The sequence below is a fragment of the Ambystoma mexicanum genome, chromosome 1p, assembly GCF_040938575.1.
Source record: "Ambystoma mexicanum isolate Mex_15411 chromosome 1p, UKY_AmexF1_1, whole genome shotgun sequence".
In the NCBI taxonomy this organism is placed as follows: Eukaryota; Metazoa; Chordata; class Amphibia; order Caudata; family Ambystomatidae; genus Ambystoma; species Ambystoma mexicanum.
In genome coordinates, this window is record NC_090921.1 from 19,669,661 (window position 1) to 19,681,759 (window position 12,099).

A 12,099-nucleotide genomic window follows, 5' to 3' on the forward strand; every position below is an offset into this window, starting at 1 on the left:
TTTCTTCCTCAGCTGGACCTCCCTTTTGAGGTTATTAGCAAAAACCTCTTCTGCATTGGCTGCAGCCAGCATGTTTAGCTCCTCATCGGAGAAGCGCTTCTTGCGCAGGCGGGGTGTAGTTTTGCAAGTAGCCTTCGACATGCTGGATGCTATGGCCCTGCTCTCTCCTCTGTAGCACTGCTGGATTGAGAGGATTGCAATGGATTGTGTTTAAATATGGTCGCCGGCGCATTTCCCGTTCTGACGCAATGACGTTACTTCCGGTTCCGGTATTAAGAGCCCGGTATTAGCATGTTGTTATTACCAGGTCGTTATTAAGGGGTTGCTCCTGGGGAGAGGCAGTATCGGCGGGTCCCGTGATGGCGCTATCGGGGGGTTGGAGGGCCTTTAGCGGCATGGCGGTGTAGCGTCACGGGTGCACGGACGCGCTAATACCTCCATGCCGGTAATGACTACGTTTTTAGCGGGCATCTCGTAATGAGGCCCAGGGTCTCTTTGCTCCAGAGGCATGGAACCCTTATATTCCTCAAAGCAGGTTGAATCTGAGTTGGAGACAGAGATTGTGAGACTCAGAGAGACTGAGATGAATGAGGCACATGAACCTATTGCCCAGGTGGGCTTATTCTTTCTATTAGTGAAAATGAAAGAGCTATCCTTTCACAGCGCTATGGCAAGGCTCCAGCACCTGATTTTATCATGGCCGATCTCTTCAGGAATAATCTAGACATATGGATCCCCTTTCTAACTAAATTGTTTAATGAAGTTACCCGGTGTGGGTGTAGCCCTGATCTTTCCTGAGTGGATTCCAGCCTCTTTCATTCCCACTCAGACCTACTCCTCTGTTGAATGCCTTGTCTGTAGGCTTTCTCTCTTGCCTACCCATTCTATTACTGTGGCTACCATCTACCTGACTCCTGGACAAATCACCTCATTTCTCTCTGAGTGGGCGGACCTCTCTTCCTCTCTTCCTCTCTCCTGGCCTCTACCACTCAACTCCTCCTCCTCGGTGACCTCAATATCCCTTTAGACTCTCCTTGTTCCTCCTCTGTACTCTTATGTGACCTCCCTCTCCCAGTCCATCCTCCTCTCTGGCCTGACCCACTCTGCAGGGCACACACTCGATGTCTTCATCTCCTCTGACCTCCCCCTCTCCATCCCTCTGACCACTCCTCCCTCCTGGAGCGATCATTCCCTCCTCTCCTCTCATCTCTCCCTCTCTTCCCCCAAACCAAGCCTTCCCCAACACTGCCACCTACCTTCTCGGACATCGGGCCCATGAAGCGTGTATCAGTTGAGGCTTTGGCCGCCACCTTCTCTCCCCCTTCCACCTCTGGCTGTCTCACATCTTGACAAAGCCCTGTCTTTGCTCTACTGTTCAATTTCTGATACTCTTGATGCTCTTGGCCCGGTCATGAGGATCCGTTTGAAGTCCAAAGCCAAGTTCAATTCCTAGTATGACTTCGACCTAGCTACACTTAAACGTAGGTGTAGGGTGGCTGAGAGGAAATGGAGGGCTTCTTGTTCATCTTCTCACAAACTGGCCTGTCGTCTGCTCCACAGGCAATACCGACTCTCTGTCCTCACCAAGAAGAGAGTCCACATTCAAGCTTGTGTCTCTGCGGCATCTAACAACTCGGCCAAACTCTTTAAAATATGCAAGGAGCTGGCCAACCCTGCTGAAGTCTCTATCCCTCCTGTTGCCTCCCAGGCTCTTTGCAATGGCCTTGCCTCTCACTTTATCTAAAAAACCCAGGACATTCTGTCCACCTTCTTCACCTCTACCCCTCCTCTCCCCTCTCCGCCTGTGCTTGCTGACCCTCCTTCAGAAACCATGCCTACCCTCCTTCTCGTCCTTTCGTCTTTTCTCCCCTGATGAGGTTGCTAGATAAGTCCGATCTATGAAAGCCACGTCAAAACAGGTTCAGCCCTGTTCCTCCAAAACCATCAAGGACCACATTGACACACTTGTTCCGGCACTTGCTGATTTTTGCAACCACTCCTTTGTCTCAGGATCTTTCCCCTCCTCTCTGAAGCACTCCCTTTTACATCTGCTACTCAAGAAACCCACAGCTGATCCTTCTTGTCTGGCTATCGCCCAATTTCCATTACTCCCTTTCTGGGCAAACACCTGGAAAAGTTGGCCATCTCTCAGGTTAACCTTCATTCCAATTCTGTTGGCTATCTCCATGACCACCTGTCTGGTGTCAGAACTGCCAGAGGCACGGAAACTGCTCTCCTGAACATCTGTGAAGATCTGCTCTCCAACCTTGACTCTAACATTCCCTCTGTCCTCATCCTTCTCGATCTCTCTCCTGCCTTCGACATGATCAACCATACCATCCTGCTTAACTGTCTCTATGATAAACTGGGTATCACTGATCAGGCTCTGGCCTGGCTGACCTCTTTCCTCTCTGACCGACCCTCCCAGGTCCAACTTGGGTCCCTCCTATCACCTATCTTCTTCTCTACCTGTGGTGTTCCCCAGGGGTCTAACCTCTCGCCCTGGCTTTTCAACCAATACCTGGCAACTCTCACCCACTGCATTGCCATTTTCTGCTCAAATTTCCAGTGCTACGCTACGACATTCAACTCATTTTAAGGCTGCCCTCTGCCACCTCCTCTCCGTCTCTCATCTCTGATTGCCTAACTGCCATTCAAGATTAGTGTGCCAACAATGATCTTTATCTGAATGCCAGCAGAGATCCTCCTCATCGGCACACCTTCACCATCCTTTCCCCTCACTCTCTGGCCGGCCTCCCTTGGCCCTCCTCCTACCCCCACCTGTGAGGCTAAGAACCTCAGGGTCATCTTTGACACCACACTTTCCTTCTCCGCCCACATCTCTGATATCTCTAAAAAGTCAAACTTCCTACTGCACCTCCTCCGAGGTAATCTGCCTTTTCTCTCCTTGCCCCAGAAGTTCATGGTCTCTCAAGCTCTGGTTCTCTAGAGGTTGGACTATTATAACAGCCTCTTTCTAAATCTACCTGCCTCTACTCTCTGCCCTCTGCAACTAATCCAGAACAGGACTGCGAGACTTGTCCTTGGCCTCAAGCCCTGGGATCGAATCTCTCCAGCTCTAAAATCTCTCCATTGGCTCCCAGTGGATGCAAGGATTAAATTCAAAACCCCCTACATTGTCCCCAAGGCTTTCTGGGGCCTGGGTCCAAAATACCTTCAGATATCCCTCCGCAAATACCTTTCCTCTTGAGCTTTTCGCTCCTCTACATCTAACTCCCTCAGGGTCAGTTGTTTTTCAAAGAAACGAGCTGGGGGTAGATCTCTGTCTTCAGCTGGGACCTCCCTCTGGAACAGCCTCCCAGCCACTCTAAAACTTGAGGAGAACCATCTCCAGTTCTGGAAGCACCTCAAGACCTTCCTCTTTGCTTCTGCCTTTGCCCTCCCTCTCCCCTGCTGATCTGTTCTCTCTTGGCACTGTGCACCTGGCCACCCTCTGTCCTCCGGGCTCAGATACCCGCTCACCCTGCCACCCTCGTGCACTGTCACTGAGCAACATCTTGCATTGGGATCTGTATCTTTGCCCATACGGTCCCCCCCTTTTTCTTCCTGCACTACCCTGTCTGCTGCCTTAAACCCAGCACTTGCCAATTGCTGGCTGCACTACCACTGTTTGTTGCCTTTACTATTTCTTTATTTATTATTATTTATCTGTATCTCCTTTGTTCTGCACTCTCGACTTCTCCCCCCTCCATGCACGTTTCCCCTCCCCCTCTCCCATGCACTTGAGCGTTCTCGATGTCACTGGGCCTAGTAAGATCGTTGTTTTGTTCTCCCCTGTTCCCCTCCCTTGCCTTGTCGTGCTCTGAAACACTTGTGTACGAGCGCTATGGAAATAAAATATGAATATCAATATCAAAGTCAATGGCTCACTTGTCCTACCGCAAAGAAGGAAGGGAGCAAGAATAATCCCAATTCATAAAAAGGGTGACCTGGTTCTTGTACCAAACTATAGGCCTACATTGCTAATCGATTCTCTAGCAACGAGAAGATAATATCCTCTCTAGGTCAGAGGCAGGGTTTAGAAAAGGAGTATCGACTATTGACCAAGCCTTTAGGTTGGATCTTATCTTACAAAGGTTGCTATGCTTCAACCACATCCTAAAAGCGATGGTAGGTCTCTAGATTCAAGCGCTTGTCCAATCCATTACGGCCCTTTATACTGGCAACTATGCACGTGTAAGATGGAATGAAGGGGGAGAACTACCAAATCCATTTCCAGTAGAGATAGGGGTAACACAGGGATGTGTACTCGCCCCCCTCTTATTTTAAATGTAAATCAACCTCTTTGCTGCGGATACGCAAATAATATCGCTGGACGCACCAAGGTTGGGCTCTGGCAAATGGAGTCTCCTCCTATTTGCTGACGACGCTGTGCTTTTGGCCAAAAGCCCCAAGGGCCTGAAACAACTCATGTATTTTGGATTGCTTTGTACAGCCCAGAAATGTGACTATAAGAATCAAAACAAGGACTTTGGCATGGTGTCTTGTGACTGGCCCGAGAAGATCCAAACAATAAATGTTACCTGAACTCCCCAATATCGTCTGTGGAGAGTTACGAGTACTTGGGGATATCATTTACGAGGGACCAGAAATGGACCAAACAGCTTGAAAAGAGTATTTTAACAGCTGAAATATGGGGGCATGACTAGAATGCCTATTAGGTCTCCCCGGTCAGTGGCCATCGTCGCCGTGGCCATAGAACTAGGTCATGTAGAATGTATGAGGTGCTGTGGAAACCGCTCTTGTATTGGATAGGGTTTGGTACACAGTGGAGTTGGACTCATACAGAGAGGGCCTTCTAGAGGTATTGAAAATGGAAGATCTAAAACCTACACCGTGGCTGAAACATGTTAAACATGTCCTCCTGGTTCCCGACCTCAATTCTTTATGGTTTGATCCTGTGAGTATAAACCTGCTAAAGACTAGATTCTATGAGTGGGCTACAGGGACAAGGCTGGATATATGTTATTTAGGCAGACCATCTGCTAGCTATATGGTGTATATATGTGATATAGCCTTGGTGCCCCAGGTGGGAAGGAAAAGGAAAGCGCTGCTCCTTACTTAGCTTTGGCCTTCTCCCATTAGCGAAGTTTACAAGACACTGGGGGGAGGGGTTCTCTGCACATTGTCCAACATGTCCCTCCATAGTTGAAGATGACATGAACTTTATGTTGTCGTGCGCAAGTCTATACAGACTTGAGGTCCAAATGGTTGAGGCCACTACTAACCTCCCAGGCGATTAATACCAGGAGAGAGGCTCTTACTGTTTTGAAGTTATCCTTGTTTATGGCTGCTTGTAATACAATTTCTATGTTTATATTTAGGGATCTCAAAAAAAGGGAGACTTTGGTAAAAAAAAAATCTAAAATAATAACCTCTTGTGTTTCCATGGTACAAATATTACAATGGGCCTCATTACGACCCAGGCGGTAGGGGGATAACGGCGCCGGTAGAGCTGCCGGCGCTGTTAACCCCCTACCGCCTCATTACGAGGTCTACTCATGAGACCCGCTAAGGATGCCTGGTAAAACCAGGTGTCCTTAGCGGGTCCTACGAGCAGACCAGGATGCTAACAACAGGCCCGTCATTAACGGACCCGTTGTTAGCATCCTCCCCATTCCCATTGAGCCCTATGGGGACTCAATGGGAATGGGGAAGTACCGGGTCCGAGTTCCTTGAATGGGGAAATACCGGGCCCTCCAAGGTCGAATGGCCCGGTATTTCCCCATTCAAGGAATCCAGACCCGGTACCCGGTATGGGGGTAGCCATGCCACTAAAAGCGGCATGGCTACCTCCATACTCGGAATGAGGCCCATTGTCCTTTATTTCTTTATTTTTTGGTCACTTATTAGTTTATGATATTTAAGATATATTTATACGTTGAGTCATAAAAATATGCTTATGAATTGACAGCCACTTTTAATGTTTTCATAACTTTTTCAAGCTATTACTAACTTTGTTTTTAGCATGTTGCTACATGTGTGTTAGATGTGCTTTTATGGTGTACAACCGAAATAAAACTGAATTGAATTAAACATGGTATACAAGTGTGTTCTCCTAGTTTTCAAAGTGCTTGGGTCCCTTTAGAGACTTTGCTGGCTGTATAAATAGTGTTAGAGAACAAAGAAAATGTTCCCAATTAGGGAACTCGCGTCCCCTGCACACTATCCTATGTCTGGAAAGCCAGACCAATATTTTTGTGGTTATACGTTCAAGTAGAAAATATTATGTAACATCCAGACTGTAACATGTGGTCTTTAGGAAAAAGCTAAATTCAACATGACAGTTCAGTCAGTAGTTTATCACAAAAATCTTCTTTTGAGTCATGGCGATGATGCAAAGAGGGCCCATCGTGTTTCGAGTGACACTCACTCTTCATCAGGGGCATGTGCAATTCTATAGAGGAAGTACATACAACATGACGTTAGGAATTAATATAGTGCAGAAAGTACATACATTATTATGAACTCAACATGTATCCATATGTCCAAACTCAGTATCTTCACATCTATCTGGTATATCTTTCCAAGGAATCTCAATGTTACGGGCAATATCTGCACAATGAAAGAGGGATAGTTCTCAGAAAGTACATTTGATTTGACTAGGTCTAAAACAGTAGTTCACCTGTGGCTATCTTTCCTAATACCTGATCTATGACTAAGGTTGCCCTTACTGGACTTTTTACTTCCCCCACATAGGACATTTTTCCTGAACTGGTCCAGTAAGGGCAACCACACCTGACTTCGACCTACTACTTGACAGTACGTTGGTCGTGGTGAATTGGACATCTCTACATGAAGCGCCTATGACCTATCTAATATTCCTATTGCTAAGGACAATACGGCACAAAGATTTTTTAGCACAAAATATCACAAGGTTAGATATTTCACACTATTTTCATGAATGAAAATATGCACTAGACTTGAAGTCATAGGTCAGATATTTGCACACATTAGCAACTGGTGCTCTACATTTGGTCTTTATACTTCAACTTGTAGTTATCTTATGTCTGTATATTTTGTTCATATATGTACCCGAGCTGAGTCCCACTGCTGGGCATGTCTTACCTGGGCTTCCTTCTTCTCCTCCAGGCTGGGCTCAGGGGAAGCAGCTGCTGCTGCTGCTGCTGCTGCTGCTGCTGCTGCTGCTGCTGCTGCTGCTGCTGCTGCTGCTGCTGCTGGAACTAGCCAGCCTTTGCTGCTCGTGCTGCCGCTGCCTCCACTGACCCGGAAGAGGAAACGCTACTTCCGGGAATGGAATGAGGGTGCAGGCCATAGAGACACAGCACTGAAGAGCGCCCTCTTCCCGTTAATGCCGGCAGCGCCCCCTGCTGGGCCCTGCTAGTTGCTATGAATGTATACAGGGATTTCATTATGATGCAAAGCAGCTCCCTCCCACCCCCCACACAGGCACTGGGGGTTCCCTGTGACCTGCCTCTGCAGGGGTGTCTGTGGAGGACCAGCAGTGCATGCTTACATGTCTGGGACACAGGAATCCTGGGCAAGGTTAGCCCATACTTGCCAACATTCTGTGACCAAAAAGATGTAGGATTCTTGAAGTTTCAAAAATAATAATTCCCATAACAATGACATCACAGGAAAATACAAAACATACATTGTTGGCACCATTGAAGCATCCTAAAATACACAACTCAGCAAAAAGCACAATATGGAAAGATGTTGAAATGTTAAAAATGTATCATTCTGAATGGTAACGTAACACTAAATTCGATGGCCTAACTTCACAGAAGGTAATTACACAGAGCTGGTGGGCAACGCTTGCCACTGCTCTAGCAGCAGCCTGGGAAGTACATATTTATTGCAAGTTGAACACTGAATAACATGGCGACTGATACCCCCCCTTAGTCTGATAGGCAGATGCTGTGTGATGGTGTTACACACTGAAACTTGCCTTCACTGGTGGTTCACCTAAGGGTTGTCCCGGCAAGAGTGCAGGACAGAGTCTCTGAGCCCAATGAAAGTAATCACCTACCAGTCCACTGTACAGACAGACTCATTAATGCGTTGCATGCTCTGTCCTGCAGCCTGCCTTAGAGTCACATTAATTACTTGCCACCGTAAAAAGCAGTAGGATCTGTCACTGAAATCTGTAGGCGGGCGGTAGGACTGCTTAAAAGGTAGTAGCCTACTGCCTAAATCTGTAGGGTTGGCAAGTATGGGTCAGCCTGTACCTGTGCACCCAATGCCTTGTGTGTATTCACTTTGAGTACATATGATTCTTCAGCACGGCTCAGTCCCCAACAACATACATGCCAACATTCTGAGGCACCTAGGAGGGAGATTTCACCCGAGAATACGGGAGAAATTAATTTCCCCAAAGGCCATGGGTCGAAGTGTTTGAAAAGAAGTAGTGGAACTATGTCCCCTGCTGGCCTGCCCCTGCTCCCGGCAAACCTCATTGCCACAACCCCTCCCACACACAATACATCCCCCCAAACACTTGTACCTGCTGTTTAAGGGAACGTTCAGTGCAGTGCACTGAAAGTGAAGGTTTCAACTTCTTCCTACACTTTTATTTTAAAACAAAAAACAGTTCCGGAATGGTTTCTTTTTAACGTAAAAGTATAGGAGCTGTACAAGGTAATTAAAAAAAGTATAGGAGCACCGCTCCCGACCGTTCCCGCTCACTTCGACCACTGCCAAAGGCATGCATTGGGGCTAGAATTATGTTAGGCGGGAGAACGTGAAAAATAGCAATATTTTTCAGTTCAAAATCGGGAATCTCCCGCCTAAATCGGGAGGGTTGGCATGTCTGCAAGAAGCATTGACAATGCCAACAGTTTGGGCTTCTGTGTAGGCATGGTATGAAAAAGCCACATGCCAGGCACTGTCATCAATGGTAGCAGGTGCAAAATGGCACAAGTACGTGGGCAACCAACAGCAGTGCCTGGCACTTGCCTAATACAATGATTCTATTTAACAGGACTTCAGTGAAGGACACGCATAGTGCTTATAAATAGAGTATGTGAAGGCCGACCTGGTTAAGACACTTTATTTTACAAGTCCCCCGGTGTCCCGCCTGTAATTCTGGCAGGATACTGAGGGACTACCTCACCGCCTCTGCCACCCAATGCCACGGGTGCTGGAAACACCAGTAAATCCCCACTCCAGCGCAGTCCGATAGGGAAGCTGCAATCACCGTCATCAGTTATACCTGTGCTGGTGATGGTGTCAATTGTCTGCCTGCTGTTAAGGGCCTGAACTACCAGCAGGTCAAGCCTGCTGGTAGATCACAGTCCCTACCGGCAGACTTGGAGTTTGCCCGTCCGGAAAGGTGCCGGTACACTTTGTTACCGGCATCTTATTAGCAGACTGGCAAACTCCAGATGAGCCTCATTAATTCACAGGAGACTGCTTTGAAAAAACACTGGCAGGCACTTCGAATGCAACGTTTGATGGTAAGGCTTGAATAAAACAAGCTGAAAGAGTTCCCATGAGGAGATGTTTTGGCCGGGGAGGGACAGGAACTGTGTGAGAATAACAATAGGGATGAGCATGGCCATGGACAGTCAATGGGTGGGCAAATAGCCAAACAACACCTCTTCATATAACATTCATCCCTATCCAAATTAAAAAGCAGAGAGCTGTGGCATACACTGCAGGAAGTGACGTCATAGGAACATATCCGAAAGTGAAATATGGAAATTTCATTGAATTTGTCTTTCCCAACTTGAGAAATTGAACGGGACCCTTCTATAACATTGCTGGCTAAGGATTAAGCGTCTACACCCTTTATGTTTAAGAATCTGCAGTGAAGCATGTCTCATATTGCCATTCTGTTTCAGGCTCGTGCCAAAGTCTCTAGTGGTTTTGAGGCTAAGTGTCCAGTCTTGGAATGTGCCCCACACGATATATTCTTTTTTATTCATGAAAACACACAAGGGGTCGACCTCCACCCTCTGACACACTATCGTGGACTGTGTCATGCTTTAGAGAAGTTTGCACTAAGAGATATTACATTTAGTGAAAGTGATAGCAGTGAATGTGATAAAAGGGAGCGTGATGAAGAGTGCATTATCATTTAGTGCGGGCGCTGTGAAGCCTGTGGATGGGTGCAATCCCCAGAACATATGGAGGGCAGGTGCCGGCTAGCATATCATTTTAAAATACTGTAGTCCTAGAGTCAGGGTGGTCTCAAGCCGCTGTCTTGTGGAGTATGAGGTTGTTGTGGCTTCGATTAAAAGTCGTCCTTTTGTGGGATAAATAGTAGACTCTGCGTAGTGGGCTCAGAATGGGATCTTTTTCAGTCTGACATCAGAGGTGGGGGCAGTTGTTGAAAGTTTGTGTTTCAGGCGCTGTATTGATATGATATGATACAGCATTTATAACGCGCCTATACATAAGTGTTTCAAGGCGCGACGAGGCAAGGGAGGGGGAACAGAGGGAAGACAGACAGCGATCCTACTAGGCCAGGCGACATTGAGATTGCGCAAATACAGGGGAAAGGGGAGGGGGGAAATGTGCAGAGGGGATGGGGGAGAGGGCAGTGCAGTACATGGGATGGACAGTAGAATAAATAGAATAAATAGAGTGCGGCCATCTTGTGTAAAGTGCAGGGGTAAGTGCAGGCATCAGGTGTCAAGTGCTGGTGGGGGACTGTAGGGATACAGAAACAGTCCTCAAGCGCAGGGGTTGCCCGGGAGACAGTGCAGGTGTGCAACTGGCGGGGGAGGGGACCTGGACCCGAGCTCAGAGGGTAGCCAGGTGACCAGTGCAGTTTCAGTTTCAGCCAGGAGTTCAGCAGGGGAGAGGAGAGAAAGCAGAAGCAAAGAGGAAACGGAACCGGAGATGGTTCTCCTCAGGTTTCAGGGAGGCTGTACCAGAAGGAGACCCCAGCCGAAGTAAGAGATCTACAACCAACTCGTTGCTTGGAGAAGTGACTGACCTTGAGGGAGTTAGAGGCGGATGAGCGAAGAGCTTGAGAAGGAAGATATTTAGGAAGAGAGAGTTGAAGGTATTGAGGCCCGAGGTCCCAGAAGGCCTTGTGGACAATGCAGAGGGTTTTGAAATGAATCCTCGCAGCCACTGGGAGCCAGTGCAGAGAATTCAGTCCTGGAGAGATACTATCCCTGGGCTTGAGGCCAAGGACAAGTCTCGCGGTCCTGTTCTGGATGAGTTGCAGAGAACAGAGAGTAGAAGCAGGCAAATTTATAAAGAGGCTGTTGCAGTAGTCCAGCCTAGAGAGAACCAGAGCTCTGGAGACAGTGAGCATCTGTGGGAAAGAGAGGAAAGGAAGAATACCTCTGAGGAGGTGCAGCTGGTAGTGTGGCTTCTTAGAGACATCAGAGATGTGAGGAGAGAACGAGAGTGTGGGGTCGAAGATGACTGAGAGGTTTTTAGCCTCACATGTGGAAGCAGGAAGAGGGCCAAGAGAGGCCGGCCAGAGAGTGACAGGAAAGGAGGGAGAGGGTGTGCCTATGAGAAGAATCTTCGTCTTACTGGCATTAAAGCAGAGATCATTGACGGCACACTACTACTGGATAGCAGACAGACAATCATAGATGAGAGAAGGAGAAGAAGTGGCGGAGGGGAGCCTTAAAATGAGTTGAGTGTCATCCGCATAGCACTGAAAGGTGGGGCAAAGAGCGGCAATGTGGTGGGCAAGAAGTACCAGGTATTGGTTGAACAGCCAGGGGGAGAGGTTAGACTCCTGGGGAACACCACAAATAGAGATAGAGGAGAGGAAGGATACATTTGGACCTGGGAGGGTCGATCAGAGAGGAAAGAGGTCAGTCAAACCCGGGCCTGATCGGTGATACCCAGTTTATCAGGGAGACTTTTGTTGGAAATAAGTTCAATCGGAACTGCATGAATTGACTGCGACGATAGCGAAAGGGGAATCTGGCCAGGTAAGCTGGCACCGTGCCCCTAGCCCTTATATCCGGAAAGTTGGATCCATAAAGTTTGGAGTTTTGCCTATAATCCAATGCCTCGATCCAATCTAAATGATACAATTTTCTTTTCACCTGTACTGGATTCCCTACGAGGATTGATTCTGTTTCGTTCAACTCCTTCAGGATGGCGACACACGCCTACCTCCAAGTGATTAATAAAACA

The 12,099-nt window shown here is 47.8% G+C and overlaps 1 protein-coding gene across 2 annotated transcripts in view; it reads right to left on the reverse strand.

The window, feature by feature from the left end:
* The window catches only part of LOC138564070 (zinc finger protein 345-like), a 439,931-nt gene extending 432,763 nt beyond the window's left edge, over positions 1-7,168 (reverse strand). The window contains exon 1 of one of the 2 annotated variants that reach the window (XM_069642884.1): positions 7,090-7,168. The gene's annotated coding sequence lies outside the window, so the exon portion shown is untranslated. The remainder of the gene's footprint in view (positions 1-7,089) is intronic. The other variant, XM_069642885.1, reaches the window with a different exon arrangement.
* Positions 7,169-12,099: the final 4,931 nt, after the last annotated feature.